This window comes from Hyperolius riggenbachi, chromosome 3 (assembly GCF_040937935.1).
Source record: "Hyperolius riggenbachi isolate aHypRig1 chromosome 3, aHypRig1.pri, whole genome shotgun sequence".
Lineage (NCBI taxonomy): Eukaryota > Metazoa > Chordata > Amphibia > Anura > Hyperoliidae > Hyperolius > Hyperolius riggenbachi.
This window is the reverse complement of record NC_090648.1, coordinates 371,939,065-371,960,007: the sequence shown is the minus strand read 5'-3', so window position 1 is coordinate 371,960,007 and position 20,943 is coordinate 371,939,065.

Here is a 20,943-nt window from a genome sequence, read left to right as displayed (position 1 = left end):
AAAAGATTGTGCCCCTAAAAGCAAGATAACACAGTGTTGGTTTGTCCTAGTTAGACAAGCTTTCAGAGACTGCATCAGGGAGATGGGTAATATGTGATATAGAACTGACCATCTCCTTGTCAACCTTTATGCTGGCCATACAATAGTCGAATATAGGACGATCGATTAACCTATCTATTCTTAGAATAAATTTAAAATAAATGAATCAATCGAAAATGAATAGATTTTTTCCCCATATACTAGGGTCCATTTTTGTTACATTTTTCCACCTTTAATCAATCGGAGACTATTTTTGATCACTAAATAAGCACCCTGATGAATCAGATCGAGTAAAGGTTACCATATTTTGTGCACCATAAGACAATAAGACGCACCCAGGTTTAGAGGGCAAAAAACGGGGGGGAAAAATATATACTAAACCTGGTGAGTCTATGGTGCAGGGGTATCTTGTGGAGCTTTCTCACCAAGCTACCCAAGCTTTGCTGTCCAGCTAAAGTAACCTCTGCTGCCCTCCAGCTCCAATAACCGCCACTGCCTCCCAGCTATAATGACCCCTGCTCCCTGGGTTAGAAAAAAATACACACCCCTGCGGCACCCCTCCCCAGGCTCCTCGATATCACACAACTGCAAGGCAAAGTCTTTCTGCAGTGGCCCTTCTCACCTCCCTGTATCCCCTAGCAACTGCACAAATTAAAAAAAAAACTGCTCCCTGGTATATCCCCCCATCCCCTCCAGTCTCACTCTCTTCCAGTACTTGCTGACTGCAGCATAATAAACATTTTTGAAGGCATCCCCTCCCCCGCCAAGCCTTCTGCAAGTGCAGAATAAAAACTATTTCCCAGGTGACCGCTGTCCGCTACCCCCTCCAAGCCTCCTGTTTCCCCGGCAAGTGTATAGAGTTATAAATAAACCTTTTCCAACATGGCCGCTCCCCCTGCTAAGCCGCCTGTATCCCGGCAAGTGTACGATCAGCAAAGAGTTTCCCCACAGCAGCTTAATCTCTGTTAAGCCACCACTGTCCCTCCGGGCAATTGCAGAGTTAAGCGCAACAGCTGAAGCCATACCTGATCCAGCCGGCGCGATCCTCCTCCTGTGTCTTCATGCCGACAGCCTCCCACAATCCTCCTTGTGTGTCTTCTCATACCGACAGCCTTGCTGGTGCCCTCTAACAGCGTGACCCCTGTGTCACGTCATGTGACCCCTGCGTCATGTGACCCCTGCGTCAGGTCACGCTGTTAGAGGGCGCCAGCTGTCTGCATGAGAAGACACACGAGAAGGATCGCGGGAGGCTGTTGGCATGAAGACACAGGAGGAGGATCGCGGGAGGCTGTTGGCATTAGAAGACACACGAGGAGGATCGCTGGAGGCTGTCGGCATGAAGACACAGGAGGAGGATCACGGGAGGCTGTCGGCATGGGAAGACACACAAGGAGGATCGCGGGAGGTTGTCGGCATTAGAAGACACATGAGGAGGATCGCGGGAGGCTGTCAACATGAGAAGACACACGAAAAGGATCGCGGGAGGCTGTCGGCATGAGAAAACCACACGAGGAGGATCGCACCGGCTGCATCAGGTATGGCTTCCGCTGTTGCGCTTAACTCTGCAATTGCCCGGAGGGACAGTGGTGGCTTAACAGAGATCGAGCTGCTGCAGGAAACTCTTTGCTGATCCTACACTTGTCAGGATACAGGCGGCTTAGCGGGGGGGGGGGGGGGGAGCGGCCATGTGGGAAAAGGTTTATTTATAACAGGAGGCTTGGGGGGGGGGGGCTGCTGGCGTGTGTGCGGGTCGGGAGGGGGACGTCTGGTACTTCCAAAAATTACTATTCGGACCATAAGACGCATGCACTTTTCCCCCCCACTTTTGGGGAAGAAAAAGTGCGTCTTATGGTCCGAAAAATACGGTAATTGAATACATAATAAAAAGCTCTTGAATCTTGTTCCATCGATTGAAATAACCCAACATACTCAATCGATTCATTTTAAGAATTAGATCGATTATCAGCCGATAATAATCGATCCTAAATCAAAACGACAACTCGATTCTTGATCCATTTGATTCATTTATCGGTTATAATAATTGATTGAAGTAAAAAAATTTACCCACGTATGGCCACCTTTATTGTTATCTGTTAACACTATAAACCTACTGTAATTTAAAAAAAAAAAAAAAAAAGCAACAACATATATTTATTGTCATAAACTGGTGTTTTTTCAAGATTTTCCATTAAAGTAGCAATGATTATGGCTATTACTGTGTGAAATACTTTGTCACTTACTGCAAATGTTTTATGGAATTAAAAATATTTTACAATAAGTAGGCAAAAATAAAAAGTAAAACTAGCCAAGTTTATCATCGTAAATGTATAAATGTAATTAGGAAATAATGAATTAGCACTATGTATGTGCTGTGCTGTAACTGAATAGTAAAGCGTTGTTTTTTTCCTTTTGTAAAAAAAAATGTATTCAATAATTATAATAATAGGTGCATACTGCCATCACAAGGCCAAATAGAGAAATGCCAGTGTACATTTTTCCCATGAAAATTGAAAGTTTGTGTTTTAAGATACTTGTCCATCATTCTGTTAAGTTACAATAAGGAAAATTGGATCTCATTACTGAAAAGTAAGCACACAAATGTTTATGGAACCAACATGTTAATTCATATGCTGTGCCTCATTATTACAATGTAGTATTCATAACTAAACTGACAACCTACATTAATACAGGCTGCGCAAAAGTAACATAAAAGCACATTCACTGCGCAGGCTAGATAATTCAGGGGGCAGCATGGTGTAGTGGATTCCACTCTCGCCTTGCAGAGGGAAATTGTGATGTTCAGACATCTCTAATCTTATCAATAAAATACCAATACCAAAATACCAATAAAATACCAGGAAGCTAGAAAATACTCAGAATAATATTGACAGTAGAGATGGCGTGCACCTCCGATTTTCGGTGTGCGAACTTCCGCAAAAGTTTGGTTCGCGCAAACTTCCACAAACCACAATAGACTTCAATGGGGAGGCGAACTTTAAAAACTAGAAACATTTATGCTGGCCACAAAAGTGATGGAAAAGATGTTTCAAGGGGTCTAACATCTGAGGTTTTGCATGGAGGAGTGGGACAGATGCCAAAAGTCCCGGGAAAAAAATGTGGATTTGACGCAAAGCAGCATTTTAAGGGCAGAAATCACATTGAACGCTAAATTGCAGTCCTAAAGTGCTTTAAAACATCTTGCATGTGTATACATCAATCAGGGAGTGTAATTAGAGTACTGCTTCACACTGACACACCAAACTCACTGTGTAACGCACCGCAAACAGCTGTTTGTGTTGTGACGGCTGTGCTGGACTGGTGCGCACCATGGCGAGAGTGCAGGCGATGGCGGTTTTCAAGCCCATATGTTCACCAGGCTGAGGAAGCTCAATGACAGAACAACGGTGACTGTCCAGCTGCTCAAATTTGCTCTGTCCACAATGAAGTAACGACCTTATTATCTTGGGTGTGCATCCCGAGACACTCATATTGCCGTCGGTCATTGCTTCATTGTGATGCGCAAGCCCCTTCACTGCGGCAAGGTAATGATCACGAAGGGGAATTGGCACATGTACATACCTTTTGTTTTGTTGTTGCAGCTGCAGTGCAGCCAGAAAAATTAGGCAGGCATGTACACGCACCAGAAAAAGTAGTATAGCGGCCGCTGCTAGCAGCGGCCTTGAACATTCAGGAATCCACCTCTAGTCCTGGACCCTGTTGGTGGTGGTGGAGAAGGCAGTAAAGTGGCCTGTGGGCAGAGGAGCTGTGTGGGGAGCGACTTAGTCTTGGGGCAGGCAGTCACACGGCATACAGGCAGAGATGCTGTGTGTGGAAACTGACTTAGTCTTCGGGTGGCCAGTAGCCCTCCGGAATCCATGCCTCATTCATTTTGATAAAGGTAAAGTACTGAACACTTTTGTGACTTAGGCGACTTCTCAGTGACAGGCACAGTGACACTGCATGCACTCACGTAGGTAGGTGGGTGCACTGAAGTAAACAACAGGTAGGTATATGCAGTGATGGGTATTACAATGTGCACCTGTCACACACAGACAGGTACCGGACAGGCACAGTGACACTGCGTGCGCTCACGTAGGTAGGTAGGTGGGTGCACTGTGAACTACAGGTAGGTACAGTGGAGGAAATAATTATTTGACCCCTCACTGATTTTGTAAGTTTGTCCAATGACAAAGAAATGAAAAGTCTCAGAACAGTATCATTTCAATGGTAGGTTTATTTTACAGTGGCAGATAGCACATCAAAAGGAAAATCGAAAAAATAACCTTAAATAAAAGATAGCAACTGATTTGCATTTCATTGAGTGAAATAAGTTTTTGAACCCCTACCAACCATGAAGAATTCTGGCTCCCACAGAGTGGTTAGACACTTCTACTCAATTAGTCACCCTCATTAAGGACACCTGTCTTAACTAGTCACCTGTATAAAAGACACCTGTCCACAGAATCAATCAATCAAGCAGACTCCAAACTTTCCAACATGGGAAAGACCAAAGAGCTGTCCAAGGATGTCAGAGACAAAATTGTAGACCTGCACAAGGCTGGAATGGGCTACAAAACCATTAGCAAGAAGCTGGGAGAGAAGGTGACAACTGTTGGTGCGATTGTTCGAAAATGGAAGGAGCACAAAATGACCATCAATCGACCTCGCTCTGGGGCTCCACGCAAGATCTCACCTCGTGGGGTGTCAATGGTTCTGAGAAAGGTGAAAAAGCATCCTAGAACTACACGGGAGGAGTTAGTGCATGACCTCAAATTAGCAGGGACCACAGTCACCAAGAAAACCATTGGAAACACATTACACCGCAATGGATTAAAATCCTGCAGGGCTCGCAAGGTCCCCCTGCTCAAGAAGGCACATGTGCAGGCCCGTCTGAAGTTTGCCAATGAACACCTGAATGATTCTGTGAGTGACTGGGAGAAGGTGCTGTGGTCTGATGAGACCAAAATAGAGCTCTTTGGCATTAACTCAACTCGCTGTGTTTGGAGGAAGAAAAATGCTGCCTATCACCCCCAAAACACCGTCCCCACCGTCAAGCATGGGAGTGGAAACATTTTGCTTTGGGGGTGTTTTTCTGCTAAGGGCACAGGACAACTTAATCGCATTAACGGGAAAATGGACGGAGCCATGTATCGTGAAATCCTGAATGACAACCTCCTTCCCTCTGCCAGGAAACTGAAAATGGGTCGTGGATGGGTGTTCCAGCACGACAATGACCCAAAACATACAGCAAAGGCAACAAAGGAGTGGCTCAAGAAGAAGCACATTAAGGTCATGGAGTGGCCTAGTCAGTCTCCGGACCTTAATCCAATAGAAAACCTATGGAGGGAGCTCAAGCTCAGAGTTGCACAGAGACAGCCTCGAAACCTTAGGGATTTAGAGATGATCTGCAAAGAGGAGTGGACCAACATTCCTCCTAAAATGTGTGCAAACTTGGTCATCAATTACAAGAAACGTTTGACCTCTGTGCTTGCAAACAAGGGTTTTTCCACTAAGTATTAAGTCTTTTATTGTTAGAGGGTTCAAAAACGTATTTCACTCAATGAAATGCAAATCAGTTGCTATCTTTTATTTAAGGTTATTTTTTCGATTTTCTTTGTGATGTGCTATCTGCCACTGTTAAAATAAACCTACCATTGAAATGATACTGTTCTGAGACTTTTCATTTCGTTGTCATTGGACAAACTTACAAAATCAGTGAGGGGTCAAATAATTATTTCCTCCACTGTATATGCAGTGATGGGTATTACAATGTGCACCTGGCACAGTAGTAATTATACCACCAAGGGGCCAAAGGCCAGCTGTGACTGACTGACAGGGCTGTATACAATGCAAGATTAGCTTTAAGAGCTGTTGAGGGGTGCTTTTTTAGCAATAAGAAATTAAGAATCAGCAAGAAGCAAGCTAAGAAGCCTACAAGAGCCTAACTAAGCTTTCCCTATAGCTTTCTCTGCATAGCAGCTCTCCCTTCTGTGAGTGAGTGAAAAGCCTGACGCTGCCTGCCTTTTATAAGGGGGGGGGGGGCTCCAGGAGGGAGTGTAGCCTTGTTGGCTACAATGTGCCTGCTGACTATGATGTAGAGGGTCAAAGTTGACCCTCATGATGCACTATGGGGCGAACCGAACTTCCGGAAAAGTTTGCGGTTCTCCCCGAACGCGAGCCACCGAAGTTCGCCGGGCCATCTCTAGTTGACAGTACTTTTTTACCTGCATTTTGGCACTTTTTCCATTGCAGAGTGATGAAAAGTTATTTTAGTTCTTTGAAGCAGTTCAAATGTTTTAGTGACACCAAAATGTCCAGATAAGGGTTGGGCCAGACAGAGCTAAAGAAACTGAATTTTGGCACTGGGAGGGACATCAATGTTTTCCGCATTATACAACAATTAATCTTTAGCAACAAGATCAAGCTGGAGAGAGGCAGGATTATGAGGTTACGTTTATTTAATGCATTGTAGAATGGCAGAGTGAATTTCTTGTCAACCTGGATGTGTTCAGTGTCTTGCACAGTGTTGCTGGAAATCAAAGTGAATGTGAGGCTTGCTGCCTGGATTCTCCACCTTTAATATCAATGCTTATGCCCCAATCTTTCACTGCAGTCTTCACCCTGTGTGGCACGTCCCCACTTGAACAGCAGACAGATTAATGTCTACCTGACTTCGGTTATACACAGGCCTTAAAGAGAATCTGTAATGTCAGATTTGTAGAATAAAAACATACCAATCCAGTTGTTGTGATCTCCTGGATCCCTCTTTGCCGTTCCCACCATGATCCTGGCTTTTAATTGCCAGTTTTAGTTTTTTACTACACATTTGTATTACCTAGTAAATTATCTGCACTCCAGGCTGGGATTCACAGTTTCTCAGCATGTTACAGGCAGCTCCCTCCCCTCTCAGCCTTACAAACTGCATCACATCACAGACAAGCTGAAACTGAGAGCAGAGACCTGTCTGTGAGGAGTAAACAAAGCACACAGAGCCTGCAGGGGTCTGCATTGTGTATAACTTCCTCCCTGGGTCGACAAAGCTTGACAAAGTAAAGAACATTAAATATATTACAGAGACAGCGCAACTAGAAACGGCTGGAGTTAGCCAGACCACATTAGAACAGATATAGGAACTTATAGGATAGAGGAAATAAATCTGAAAATTTGGTTACAGAGTCTCTTTAATGCACAAGGTATAAGGACTGATAATATGAAGGAAGAGATATTAATAGAATCCACGAAGGAATGCAGATACAGTGGACAAAAGCTACGACACTACAATCACAGTATCAGGAAACAGGTGTAAAAATAGTCGAATGCTAGCAAAGGTCAGTCCAGGCGTCAATCCTCAGAATGGTCAAAAACGTAGGCAAGGGGTCAATCCAGGCAGCAATCACAGAGAGGTCAAATCCAGGCAAGAGGTCCGGTCCAGGCAGCAATCACAGAATAGTCACTAACAGGCAAGGTTTCTTACAGATAATCCATCATAGATAATCACAATAACACACAGCAACTAGCAAGAGCTAACCCTATCAAGGGCAGTTTAGGAATGACAGAGAGCAGACCTAAATACCCTCCCATGCATCAATCAGAACCCTACCTGTAATTGACCAATCAGTGGTCCTGAGCCATCTAGCACCTCCTCCTAGTATTGCGTCTCAACGCATAGTGTGGGACTTTCGGGACACCCCAAGCGTGTGCAAGAACACACTGCATCAGCGTGAGCTACCCGTCCAACCAACCCACTTTGTCCGCGACCCAGAAGTGTCAGGGACGTCGCAGGTGCGAATCAGGTAACATTGTGACATTATACAAATACTTTACAATTAACGGACAGAGAAGGCCACCAGACATGACCAGTGATGCACGGATACCCCCAATCACAAATTCAAGTAAATTCAGTCTTGGCAGAATCGAAATCCGGATACGCCGTGATCGTGATCCGGGTTTAAATTGAAGCTCCGAATTCAACTCGGACTTTAGCTGTGATTACATGTACTTTTAAAACTTAAAAACATTTTTCAAAAACACCTTATTGTTTTTGAGAAAATCGATTTTAAAGTTTCAAATGAAAAAAGTATTCGTGATTAAAAACCCGCCAAAAACCTGCCAACTTCCGCCAACTTAAGCGGTTAATAGCAAAGCCCCCTTACATGATATAAACACCACATTTGCAGGATATATTAAGTAGAACAGTGGGAACAAGGGGAAAAAAAGATCTTATAGTTTTTGATAAAATCGATTTTAAAGTTTCAAAGGAATTTTCAAAGGAACCACGATCATGAGTGCATTCGGAACTGAATCAGTGAATCCAAACTCATGAACAGGAAAAACAGTTTATGATGATCACGGATTACCCGTGATCATGAGGCCGTGGAGAGCAACACTAGACATGACATGAGAATAGACCTAGGGGTTGATTCATCAAACCTGACAAGCTGAAACAGGTTAAGCAGGGGTATAACAATAGACCCTGCAAGGGATACCCTGCAGGGGGGCCCAGAAGCCACATGGGGCCCTGTGGGGGGAAAAGAGACAGAGTGGGTAAGATTAATGTCTGACTGTCCCTGCCTCATTGAGCTTGTTGTCTCATACTGAGTCCAAGATCCTGTAATAACAGTATCAATCAGTGACATTCTAAATGTTTTGCCAAAGTTACAGTGAATACTATATCTTACAATAGCCACACGGTAGTGATCCTATTCAATAAATATGGCGCAGCTATTGTAAACATTGGCCAATGGCCATTGCTTAGTTATGCACGCTTCACTGCCAGTAGCATGCATAGCATGCCCAGCAGGGCAGTTATGTTGCGCTAGAGCTCAAAGGGGAAATAAATCTACTCCTTCATGAATCAACTCCTTAATGTCTTAACCTCACCAGGATGCCTGGCTGACTTGGTTTCATGAAATTGTTGCAGAGTTTGAAATCTCAACAATCACGGCATTCACAATCTGTCAGGTGGCTTCCCTGGTAGGGACCAGACAATGTGTTCTGCGGGCGTTCCTCACTTCATCAGATCAATAGTACTGAAAAGTGCCACATAGCCGAATGAGAACTGTCTCGAATGCCTCAATTAAACTCCAGCTGTTTCTTCCCAGCCTCATCAGATCCCAGCTGTTCATGCTCAGCCTTGCTAGACTCCAGCTATTCCTGTCAAGCCTTAACATACTTAAAGAGACACTGAAGCGAAAAAAAAAATTATGATATCATGAATTGGTTGTGTAGTAGGGGTAATTACTACATTACATTGGTAGCAAAAAAAATATTTTCATATTTTTATTTTCAGTTATACAGCTTTTTTTATAACATTGCATCATTCTCTAACACTTGCAGTTTACACATTAACCACTTAACGACCAGCGCTGTTTTGTATGATCTGTGCTGGGTGGGCTCTCCCCCCCCCAGCACAGATCAGGTGGCAGGCAGGGCGATCAGCCTTCCCCCCCCTTTTTTCCCACTAGGGGGATGTCCTGTTGGGGGGTCTGATCGCCGCCGCCTAGGTGTGCCTAGTGGGGGGGGGCGCCTCAAAGCCCCCCTCCGCAGCGATATTCCCCCCCCCTCTCCTTCCCTCCCTCCCCTTCTCAATATAGGCAGTACAGGACAGCGATCCGTGCTGTACCGCCTCAGATAGGCTTCAGCCTATCAGATAGCGGCGATCCCCGGCCAAGCAGAGGATGGGGAACGCAGATCTCCTTTATGGCGCTGCTGTGACAGCAACGCCGTAAAATGTAAACACCGGGGATTACGTCCCCGGGTGTTTACATTTAGCCTGCGAGCCGTGATCGGAGGCTCGCAGGCTGTTCACGGAGCCCCGCTCCGTGAACTGACAGGAAACGGCTGCTCGAACGAGTGGCCTTTTCCATGGAAACACAGGTCGTTAAGTGGTTAAATCAGCATTCTAAAAGTTTTTGCAGAACAGGCAGTGAACTTTTGACCTGTCCTGAACTGTTTTCTGCAAAAGAAAAACACAATACAGTTGAGATAACCTAATCAGAAGTCAGAGCTCTCCACAACTTTCAAAGTCACAGAGCTCAATAGCTATTTGCATAAATAACAACTGGAGTTTCTTAACTCTTCCTTACATAGTTACATAGTTATTTGGGTTGAAAAAAGACATACGTCCATCGAATTCAACCATTTGTACTGGAAACAAATATTAGACTTATGTCTCTGCTCCTAATGCTTTATTTCTTACCTGTACTACACAACAAATTCAATATATCATAATTTTTTTTCCGCTTCAGTGTCTCTTTAAGCCCCCCCACATAACCTCTCCAACTACTGCTCAGTCAATCCATATATCTTCTGCTGCTTCTTTCTAGAATTCTCTGATGACAGATGGTGTTTGTTCTGTATTTGCCAAGACTCACTATATAACTTCCATTGATTATGCCTAGCCTCCTCCGCTGACTCCCACCTGTCCCACCCACTCTTGGTATTTGGTTCTCAGGGCAATATTGTAAAACTTCTCTACCCCCCTTACCAGACTCAGGCACACTGTTGTGGTGTGGTAGTCAGAGTGGTTTGGGTACCCCTGATCACAAATACGAGTGATCAGGAGCATGACTCCACCCACTTCTGAATTGACTCGATCACAATCATGAGTAGAAAGGGATATCTGGCTCGAGTGCGGTTTTGAGTCAAATAACCACATGTAGTCACAAATCACGAGTCGATATTCGTGATTGAAAACCCACCGACTTAAGCGTTTAATAGCAAACTCCCCTTTAATGCTAGAAACACCAAATGTGCAGGTTATCTTAAGAACAAGTGGGAACAAGAGAAAAAAAATCAAAAAGACCTTATAGTTTTTGAGAAAATCGATTTTAAAGTTTCAAAGGAAAAAAGTATGCATTGAAATGCGGCAAATGACAGTTAATGTAGCAAACCTAACAGTAGTGTAAATTTACACATATACAAGAAAGAGCAATGAATTTCATGACAGGGTTTCCAGGGGGTCCGTACACACTGCGGACCCCCTGGAAACCCCTCCAGAGCCGCAATATGGCGGGTTCGCTGTACAACAGGAATATGGCTGTATAAAGATCCCTGGCATCTTTTCCTATTTTTCAAAACTTTTTTTTTATGTTTAGAGGGTGGGAATTTTTTTTTTTAAAATGACAAGTTGTCCCCCCTCCCGAGCATATTTAACCCCTTGTCTCCCATGCAGGCTGAAATAGCCAGAATGCGGAGCCCCAGCCGAGTGGGGCTTCACACCCTAAGCTATACCAGCCTGCATTGTCCATGGTATGGGGGGGTTCCAATGGAGAGGGGTGGCCAAGACTTCCCCTCCCCCCTGGAGCACTTGTCCAATCCATGGACAAGGGGCTCTTCCCCACCTCCGGTGCCCCAGGAGAAGGTGGGGGCGACGACTCCCGGGGGGTTCATGGTGGCATTTGGTAGTCCCCTTTAAGAAAGGTACCCCAAATGCTTGCCCCCCTCTGAGGAGAAATGAGAATAGGGGTACAAAGTATCCCTTACCCATTTCCACAAAGGGTTAAATGAAATAAAAAAAAACACAACAACAAAAAAAGTCCTTTATTAATCTTAATTAACCAGAAATACTTACCTATACCTTTAAAAAAAAATTCCCACTCCAATATCCTAAGAAAGGTCCCATGCCAATATCCTCTAATCTTGTGATCTTCTTAAGTTGATTGAAGATTAAGTTTTTTCCCCTTGTTCCCATTGTTCTTCTTAACATACAGTATCCTGCAAATTTGGTGTTTATATCATGTAAGGGACCTTTGCTATTAACCGCTAAGGTCGGCGGGTTTTGGCGTTTTTTTTCTTTTTTCATTATGATCCAATTTTATTAGTGTTTGAAAAAGTTACAAAAATTTGTATAATCAAAAGCTTGGTGAAGAGACACATTGGTATAAAAATCTCCTATATTAACAAATCATTAAATAAACGGATGAGCAGACCACCACCAGCTCTACAACAGAGATCTCTACCCACGCCAGGGTCCACACAGAACAAATCTTCTGCTGCCAGTTTGCCACCAGCTATTACGATGCTACAATAGATGTATTTTGTTGAAAAAAAAAACTGTTTAATTTTTTTGAGATGTCTGGGCTGAAAACTGTGATATCCCAGTTGTGCATTGGACACAATGTGGGCTGCACGACTGCTGTCTGGAACCGAGTCCTGATGTTAACCACTTGCCGACCGCACGCTTATACCGTGCGTCGGCAAAGTGGCAGCTGCAGGACCAGCGACGCAGTACTGCGTCGCCAGCTGCAGGCTGATTAATTAGGAAGCAGCCGCTCGCGCGAGCGGCTGCTTCCTGTCAAATCACGGCGGGGGGCTCCGTGAATAGCCTGCGGGCCGCCGATGGCGGCTCGCAGGCTAAATGTAAACACAAGCGGAAATAATCCGCTTTGTTTACATTGTACGGCGCTGCTGCGCAGCAGCGCCGTAAGGCAGATCGGCGATCCCCGGCCAATCAGCGGCCGGGGATCGCCGCCATGTGACAGAGGACGTCCTGTCACTGGCTGCACAGGACGGATAGCGTCCTGTGCAGCCCGGATCACTGGGGGGACAGGTAGGACAGGGAGGGGGAGGGAATAGCGCCGCGGAGGGGGGCTTTGAGGTGCCCCCCCCCCCGCAACATGCCACCAGCAGGAGCGATCAGACCCCCCCTGCACATCATCCCCATAGGGGGGAAAAACGGGGGGCGATCTGATCGCTCTGCGTGCCCTCTGATCTGTGCTGGGGGCTGCAGAGCCCACCCAGCACAGATCCCATCAAACAGCGCTGGTCCTTAAGGGGGGGTAAAGGGTGGGTCCTCAAGTGGTTAATTTACAGCCATTTCTTTTTTTTTTTTTGTATTATACCTCCCCACGTAAACAATTGCTGTTTTTCTTTAAAAAACATGATGCTTCATGCATCATTTACTATAAAAGACAATTTGGAAGCAATTTAACCGGATACCGGATTTCCGGATAATGGGTTTGGATATCTGGATCGACTCGGATTTCCGAATTGTTTGAATCCAAATATCTGCATTTATTCAGATTTTTTGCTATTTTGATCCGGAACAACCCGGATATCAAAAAGAGGTATCTTGTGCATGGTGCCACAAGAGGGAGACGCAGGTCGTGGAGTGGAAAGCTAAAACAGAAGAACCTTTCCTTGTCTGTCACACAGAAGCACATCCTCAGGATGCTGATGGCACCTGAGCTGGGCTTTGGGGGTCACATGAGGTCAACCGATGATTTCATAATATAATGATTAAACCAAGAGCGCTCAACAGATTATCCACAAATGATAAGATCAACAGAACATATATCATTCATAGAGTCCTTTTTACTCAAGGTAAGGAGGCGCCAAAAGGATAAAAAGAGGATCCAATATAAAAAAGTTAAAATTGTAGGTGGCAATGGTGGGCTTGCTCACCTCACAAAAGACTAGCACTGGTTCAGTGTAACAAAATCACATAATTTAATTACTACTCTTTAGCAGAAAAACAAACAAAATTGCAACGCGTTTCACGGATCTCAAGTCCGCTTCATCAGGCAACAAAAAGTCACATAAGCAGGAGCAACTAAGATACAAAGACAAAAATACAGGAAGCACAAGATAAATAAAAAATAATAATAATAAAAACAGAGTAAAAAATAAAAATAAAAATAATAACAAATAGAGTCCTGTGTCATAGTCCGCACGCAGTTGGACTCATCAATATATACCAATGATCAATATACAATATTCAATATACATATAAGCACATTCCATTATGGGATCCTATCAAAACAAAATTATTATACATATATAAAAATATAAACACCTATAAACACATATCTATGTGTGAGGTTGTCCATCCCCCACATCTCCGTGTGTGGAGAGGATCTGTGTGGTATAATAAACACATATAGACATATAAATCTCTCTCGTGCGATAATATGCACCCTGCGCTCGGGTTGTGATTGTACCTACATGCTGGGAGTGATAGTCCCCCTTATATATATAGGTATGCGTTATGTGATTATATCCCCATGCTGGGAGCACTGGTCCCCCTTAGGTATAGGTGTGGGCTGTTGTTGTCCCTAAAATATATGTATACCTGCTTGTATGTCAGGTTTTCAAACCAGGGGGAAACATTCTCGGGGTATAAGTAAACAAAGCACATTTTATCTCTCCCGGGGTAGGTGGTAGCCTGCTATCTGGATCAGACTTGGGGGTGTGGATGGTCAGGTGATAGCCCTGGCGCGTGTGGGGAGAAGGGAAAAAGAGGGACTTACCCGTAGTGCTAAGTGGACACGTATGGCGCCTCCGCTGTAATCTGGCGCCATTTGTCCATAGGTTATATCCCTCCTGAGGCGGGAGGTTGCGTCCTACTAAGGGGCGGGGTGTAGCTCGCTGCAGCCTCCGCTGTGTGACCAGCTGATAGGCTGTGGGTGCCGGCGGAAGTGCGTGCGGTGAGGGCACGAAGCCTGTTTCCTCATTACTATTGTGGGCAGGATGTGTCCGTATTGTGTGCCCAGCGGAAGTGTGTCATATGTGGGCAGGAGGTCCAACACCATCTCCTTTGTGGGCAGGATGCCGTTTGTAAACATAAAAAACAGCGCTTGCTATAGAGAAGTATAAATGTATATGTAGTGTGGACCAATGCATCGTGATAGTGAAGGGGCAAATAGCAACACCTAAGATGTATATAAATAAAAAGTATATAAAAATGTAAATTTTGGTAATACATAAAAGTATAGTTGTAGGTCATGGAATTAAGGAACTCTCTACTCCCTCTTGTGGTAAAAGTGCTAAGTGTCATGATGTGAGCTGTAAAATCTTTTTCTTTCTTACAAGAAATCCCCTCCTCCACCATACATGTACATACATATATACCTACACACATGCATACACACATGAAGAGGAAAGGAGGTGCGCTGATCAGGGACTAAGGATGTTCTGTCCTGTCTGTAATGTTTGCCATATAATTACCCCACAAATCAACGTGTGGATAGTGGCCCCTGTAATAATATGATCACAGTAAAAACACATAATATATAGTACATCAAATGCATATATATAAAGGATAAAAGATACATATATATAAGAGAGATGGAATATAAGATATATAAAATATAAAACAACCTGTACATAAAATATACATATATATATGTATATACATAAAAAAATGTAATATAATAATATACATATATAGAAGAATAGAGATAAAAATAATGATAAAAATATAGAAATAGCAGATGTATAACCGTACATTATTAAAAAAGAGCGACTTAGTGGGTTATCTTGGTTATGGGTTTGTCTGTGTAACTGGGAGTGTTTTGGGGAGAGGTGGGAATAGTTCGGGGTGGGAATACTTCTCTTTCCCTTTGGTCTAAACTGGACAATGGTGTGTGTGTGACAAATTGTCGTACACAAATGTGGACTTTTTATTATTGTTAGAAGGTCTTTTCCAGTTGTTCGTTCAGTCCCAGAGGCGTTAATGTTTTGAGTGTCTGAATCCAGTACATTTCTCTATTTTTTAGTGTTTGAATAGCATTGGGAGCCATAGGATTTATGGACTCCAATGCTATAAATGAGACCTCAGATACATTTCTATAGTGGGTCTGATCGAAATGCCTAGAGAGACTATGGGTAGTCAGGCCATTCTGAATGTTACGTCTGTGTTGGCCTATTCTGTCTTTCAGTTGTTGGCTGGTACGGCCTACGTATTGGACCAGGCATGGGCAAGTGGCGACGTAAATGACATATCTGGTGTCACAGTTTATGTGTTTGTGTATGGGATATATTAATTTGTTACTATGGGAGATGACATGGTCGGTGATGGTGATGAAGTTGCACGCTAGGCATCGTTTTTTGAGGCATGCGTAGGACCCTTTAGGTAGGGTTACCTTATCCGCATGCGACTTGAGTTTACTTGGTGCCAATAGGTTTCGGAGGTTCGGTGCTCTCCGATAGGTCATGATGGGTTTATTGGGGATTGTTGTACATAGATAGGGGTCCTGCTGCAGTATCTCCCATCTATGGGTGAGTATGTCTCTGATGGCTGTGTGTTGGGCACTGTATTTTGTGATGAACCTTAATGGGACATCAGACTTGGATTCAAGTGACCTGTCTCGGGTAGTGGGTAATCTTGACTTACATTTAGCTATATGTTTTGCATTTTGGATGAGTTTTGTTGGGTACTTCCTCTCTTTGAATTTTTTTACTAGTATTTTGGATTGTGTTTCGTAATCTTGGATGTCCGTGCAGTTCTTATAGATTCGTTTAAACTGGTTATAGGGAGTATTGGTGGTCCATGGTTTGTGGTGAAAGCTTCCAAAATGGATATAGCTATTTGAATCTACCTTTTTGAAGTGGGTTTTGGTTTTTATGGTGTTGTTCTCATGAAACAAGACCAAGTCTAGAAACTCCAGGGACGTGTTACTGTATTGGAAAGTGAATGAAAGTTTGGCCCTGTTGGAGTTGAGGTATTGGACGAATAATGGAATGTGGACTGTGTCACCCTGCCAGATGAACACCAAATCGTCTATATAGCGCCTGTACAAAACAACATGATCCGTGAAACGCGTTGCAATTTTGTTTGTTTTTCTGCTAAAGAGTAGTAATTAAATTATGTGATTTTGTTACACTGAACCAGTGCTAGTCTTTTGTGAGGTGAGCAAGCCCACCATTGCCACCTACAATTTTAACTTTTTTATATTGGATCCTCTTTTTATCCTTTTGGCGCCTCCTTACCTTGAGTACATTTTGATCCACCTGGTGGATGGGTGTTGACACCCCTCTTTTTTTCTACGGAGAGCGACTTTCTTAAAACCTGAACGAGGACAGGTCTAATCTCCTCGTCTGCGATTGAAGTGGTTGCCCCTATTGGCAACCCATACTTGTGAGTATAAACCTTTCTTTTCCACAATTGTGCCATATACCATACGATAATACACTATCGGGGGCTCTCGATCTCTTCCTTTCTTCTTGTTGCATAGAGTCCTTTTTGTTTAAAATATTCTCGATTAATTGCCACAAGTTCACGAATGAGTATGTCACTTGATTTCTTCACTTCCAGTACATCTCACTGCAGGATCCCCATAAGCATACAACAGAATTAAGGTAGTAACACTATACGCTCACCAGATAGTTACGCTAATCCTTTCAGATCAGCAAATAGCGTTTTCGGCCTTGCCAGCAACTTTACTTTCTCCTCTCCGCCCGAAATCTCAAGGCTCCAGCATGTGTAAAAGATAAAAAATATACAGCCGCAATAGTGTGATATCGTCTGATAGAGAATATATATATATCAGTGTTGCCACCCAGTGCACCCTTAATCCAGCTGAATCACCCGGCGTGCCTCCACCACACAGACACACAGGGAGCTCACCAGATACACGGGCCGACCCGCAACAGACCAGCGATACAGCGTATTACAGCAATTCCGGTCCAATTCTCTGGTAGACAAATACTCCTAGGACTCAAAATAGTTGTCCATAGCGTACCGTATTTCGCGCTGTATAAGACGCTCCGGAATATAAGACGCACCCAGGTTTAGAGGGCAAAAACCAGGGAAAAAAAATATACATACTAAACCTGGTGTGTCCATGTTCCAGGAGCGTCTTGTACATGTTCTAGCCCAAATGGTGTCCTAGTGTATCCCCATGTGTCCTGATTTGTGCTCCTGTGTAACCCATGTCTGCCCCATGTGTGTCCAGCGTGTCTGCCCCATGTGTCCAGCGTGTCTGCCCCATGTGTCCAGCGTGTCTGCCCCATGTGTCCAGCGTGTCTGCCCCATGTGTCCAGCGTGTCTGCCCCATGTGTCCAGTGTGTCTGCCCCATGTGTCCAGCGTGTCTGTCCTGTGTGTCTGTCCTGTGTGTCTGTCCTGTGTGTCTGTCCAGTGTGTCTCCCTGTGTGTCTCCCTGTGTGTCTCCCCTTGTGTCCAATATGCCCCCATGTGTCTAATATGCCCCCCATCCATCAATATGCCCCCCATGCATCTGATATGCCCCCCCCATGCATCTCCTGGTCCCCCGTGCTGCAGAGCATAGATAGCCGCAACTTACCTAATCAATGCTCCCGCGGCGACGTAAGACCTCCGCGCTACCCCCCGCTAGCCTCCTCTCCCTCCCCCTCGTCTTTCCTGGCCCCCCCTGTGGTGGAATGTATGGCGGCAGCTTACCTTCCAAGCGCCCGCGCTGGATGCAAGAGCGAGAGGTAGCGTGGAGACCGATGTCTGCATCCAGCGCAGGCGCTTGGAAGGTAAGCTGCCGCCATACATTCCACCACAGGGGGGGCCAGGAAAGACGAGGGGGAGGGAGAGGAGGCTAGCGGGGGGTAGCGCGGAGGTCTTACGTCGCAGCGGGAGCATTGATTAGGTAAGTTGCGGCTATCTATGCTCTGCAGCACGGGGGACCAGGAGGCGCAAGGGGGACGCGGACAAAAAGGCAGGGAATCCCCAACATGGCGGCGGGTCGGTGGTTCGTATCGGCGGGCGTTCGGAAGTTGGGTATTCCCTGCCTTTGCCGTATAAGACGCAGGGACTTTTTCTCCCCATTTTTGATTGAGAAAAAGTGCGTCTTATACGGCGACAAATACGGTAATTCCATTTATTAATAATCTCCATAAAAAGTAGTGCACTTACATTTAGCAGGATAAAATGCGCATTAAAATCAATTTTAAAGGGCCCTTCAGCATCTCATCAGCTCCGTTGGCCATGCCCAACTAGTTTCGTCCGAATGACTCATCAGGGGCCTTATATTTAGTTTAGGGTGTAGCACACACTTTTTTATGCAAGGAGCGAACCAGATTTACTAATAATTTATTCAGGCAATTGTGTCAATCAGACAGTGAGGAGCGCACGATTTTTTGTGATGATTTCATAATGGCTACTGCTGCTTCCTGGGCAGGGGCTATATAGGGAGCAGCAGTCACAGGGGAATGCCTGTTTTTTCACACCAGTAAGAGAGAGTAGTGTACCTGTCCTGGAGATGCTGCAATACCTGGTCGATGCGCGGATTGGACAGAGCAAACTTTTTTTTCCATCTCCTTGTTTCAAAAATCCATTTAATATCTGGTCCCCAGCTCAGATAGGGGACCCTCTGTGGAATTTGCGGCGAACTACCTTCTACATGCAGAAGCGGCCAGCCGCCGGGTAACCCTGCGGTTTCCAGCTGCCGGGAGGACCCCTTCCCAGTGCCTCTGCAGGCCTGCCGGACCACAGGGAAGGGCGCACCTGTGCCAGATGGAGGCGCAATGGCCAGGCTCAGATGCTGCCTGATTCCATATGCATGGTTGTGCCCACCGCCGGAACAGCCGGCACCCCTCTGCTCCCGTCCCTCCATGCTGAAAAGTAAAGTAGGCTTTCAGCTACCTGCATTCCGGCACAACACTAGTAGAGAGTGTGGAGGGCAGACAAAGTCCAGTCTCTAGCCCGGCAGGCTTGCTCTGGCTGCTTACACTGAAACCACAGTGCATCATCCTCCTCTTTCCTCTTAATCGCTTCATCTGGGCGTGCATGGTGCCACAAGAGGGAGATACAGGCCGTAGAGTGGAAAGCCAAAGTAAGAGATCCCTTCCTTGCCTTTCACACAGAAGCACATCCTCAGGCTGCTGATGGCACCTGAGCTGGGCTGAGGGGGTCACATGAGGTCAACCAAATATGTCCTAATCTCTTCTGCTGCTTCCTGAGCAGGGGTTATATAAGAAGCAGCAGTCGCAGGGGAAAACCTGCCAGCCTGCTGGCAGCTCTCCAAGGAGCAAGAGCTGCTGCAGCAGCAGGGGACAAAGTGCACCATGAAGAAAAGTCATCCCGTCGTTGAAGTTTGCGGCGGCAACTGCGCGGCACAGGTAAGAATGACATGCACCCAATAATAATAAAGGAGACTTTCTACTTTTTCTCAATACATGACACAGATGCACAAAGAAGGCAGACACAACTTGAAACAATGGGCTTGATTCACAAAAGAGTGCTAACCGTTAGCACTGCCGTTTTCGCGCGAATTTTCGCAGCGCGTGCGTTCGCAAATTTTCGCGAGAAAACAATATCGATTTTGCAATGCGAAAATTTGCGCGAAAGCGGCCGTGCTAACAGTTAGCACTCTTTTGTGAATCAAGCCCTATGTTTTATTGTCAGCGAGGAGAGGATTTCAACTCTATCCTGACCTGCACCCAGTAGTAGCAGCACATACATGGAGCACACAGCAGCGCAGGGGGAAAAAACAGTACAGCCAAAGGACACTTTGCAGAACTTAAGGTCACTTCAGTTCTCTTCAGTCCAGTCCAGTTCACTTTGTTAGTTAGTTTATAGGCCTTTTGTGGTTACAGCAAAATTATTACTGCTGGGGGTGGCTCATGAGGCTCTCCACAATAACCGTCTGGTATCCTTGTGGCATATACTATGCTTTTACACTAAGAAAGTGATTATTGGCACCTGGATCCACGACAGTGACAAAATGGACTGCTCAAGTAAACGATGCTCAGGGATTTTGTAAACTTACTTATCTTAGCAGGAACTGTCCTCAAAAGTTTGACAGACTTTAGGGGCATTTGCTCCAATATTTGGAAAACAACTCTGTTTCTCCTTGATGTGATTACTGTATATTGTGATGTGGCACTGGGCTGCTGGGGGATGGGAACAGACAATTGGGAGGGGGGGAGGGGCTGTGTTTTGGGGCTAATCTATATGCTGTTGTTGTACTGTTGTACACAATTAATAAAAATAATCTGTTAAAAAAAAAACTTTGCCCACTGCTATGCACTCTGCATGCGCCTGTGTTCTTGATTTCAATGCTGCACCCCAGGTGGTGACCCACCCAGCCAGGCCCTTAAAACAATTCAGGGTCTACTGGTAGTGGTTTGGTGCTCTTGTTCAAGGTTCATATGGCAATATAAATGCACAGCAAGCAACGTTTATTTTACATCTTTCCAGATAGTTCACAGCCCAA